General features: G+C 44.9%; 1 pseudogene across 1 annotated transcript; it reads right to left on the minus strand.

Annotated features, from left to right (window-relative positions):
• Positions 1-303: 303 nt before the first annotated feature.
• Positions 304-1,637, minus strand: LOC115898268 (annotated as a pseudogene). Its single transcript, XR_004057975.1, has one exon. The product of XR_004057975.1 is annotated as a heterogeneous nuclear ribonucleoprotein C pseudogene (transcript).
• Between the last annotated feature and the right edge of the window lie 229 nt (positions 1,638-1,866).

Genomic DNA, 1,866 nt, shown 5'->3' on the forward strand with positions numbered 1-1,866 from the left:
AATAACCCACAGTATCAACTTTAGAAAACAAATCTTAAGACTATAACACTAATTATTTTTCTAGAGGATGCATTTGACATGCCAACTCTCATTCACAAAAATACATTGTTACATTTGTGTTGAACTGCCCCACACAGCACACTAATGTGGGGGTGTAACACACATACTTCTAACTCAAAGCTGCTTTCAGGAGCTACTCAACTAAATGAGATTGCCTTTGCAGTTAGGGAAGCAACTACTGAACTTATGTATGAATGAATAGAACTGTACTCCCTGCATAACAAGAGATTATTTTGGAGACAGTTGATAAAAACCATACATCCTTTTTATTGTTAAGTCATAAAGAGGTATCAAAATTAAAAGCAAAAATTACAGGGTAAGACTTAACAAAACTACTAGGAGCGTCAAAGGAAGTGAAAATGGGACTAGGCGCGGGGCAATATGAATTAATGAACATGGGAAGGACAAGGATGGGGAGAACAGTGAGCATGTGCTGAAGATACTAGGGGAGAGGATCTGGTGAAAAATTTGATCTTAGACAAGCGCCTAGGTAAAGAAATAATGGGATAAGATTTCTAAACCCCACTATGTGCTTAAGAGTCATCCTCGCCATTGGCGCTGTCTCTGTCATCCTCTCCTTCCTCAGCCTCTTTTTCATCATCCTTGATCAACTCCAGCTGGTCATCCCCCCGATCTTCATTATCATCATCATCCAGTAGGTCCCCCTCCTCAGCAGAGTCATCTGCACCCCCCTCAGACTCCATCTTCACATTAGTCTCATCTTTCTTCACGGAGCTGCTGCTCTGCTCCTCTTCTGACTTATCGTTCTTCATCTCTACTGCTTGTTTGCTCTGTTCCTTTTCAATTTTTTCCAGGTTTTCCAGGAGAGAATCCACTTTTTGTTTTATCTGGGTCAACTCCTTCTTAATGGCCTGAAGGTCATCTCCTTTCAACTTTCCAGACTTGGAAGATCCCCGCTGTCCACTCTTAGAATTGAAGCCACTTTTGCCCCTTCGTGAGGTGTTTCCTGATACACGCTGGCGTTTCGAGGGCACTACAGCGCGAGCAATAGGAGGAGGAGGAGGTACACGTGCTGGGTAACTGTACATCCTATCATAATAGTCCCGTTGAAAGTCATAGTCCAAGTCAAAAGAGGAGCCGTACATCTCCGCTGCAGATCGTTTCACACCTGCTTTTCCTCGGTTCACTTTTGGCTCTGCAGCCAGGTTAATATCTAAAACCTGGCCAGCAATCATTCTGCCATCCTCTCCTGCTACAGCAGCCCGGGCATTTCTCTCATTAACATATTGAACGAAGGCAAAGCCCTTATGAACAGAGCAGCCCACAATTTTGCCGTACTTCGAAAAGATTGCCTCCACATCAGATTTCTTGACCACAAGAGTGTTGAGATTCCCAATGAACACACGGGAGTTCATGGAGCGAGGATCTGTCTTGTTGGTAACGTTGCTGGCCATTGTGTTTGATGATAAGGTTTCTCACAAAGCTGAAAACAGGAGGGGGGAGGGAGAAGAGATTCGATTCTGAGTCTCCTACTCCCGGATTCTGCGTGGAGAAACCGACTGCTGGTCGAGGTCGGCAACGCGGACACAACCGCTCAGTCTTCGTCTCTTCACAAAATGGCCTGTGAAGCCTTCTTTACTTCTCCTGCCAGTAATTAGTCATGTCCCTCACTGTGTTCCAATGATACTTTTTACGAGTTGTTGTAATAGCACTTACCGGCTCTGTTTCGATTTCTGCTTACATGAGCTCACTGGGGATGGAACCAAGGCTTATTGAGTTTGGTGTCCCCTCTCATGGGTAAGACATGGTTCCAGGCACGTTGAAAAGGCTACGCTGTGAGTGCTC

This window comes from Rhinopithecus roxellana, chromosome 6 (genome assembly GCF_007565055.1).
Source record: "Rhinopithecus roxellana isolate Shanxi Qingling chromosome 6, ASM756505v1, whole genome shotgun sequence".
Classification (NCBI taxonomy): domain Eukaryota; kingdom Metazoa; phylum Chordata; class Mammalia; order Primates; family Cercopithecidae; genus Rhinopithecus; species Rhinopithecus roxellana.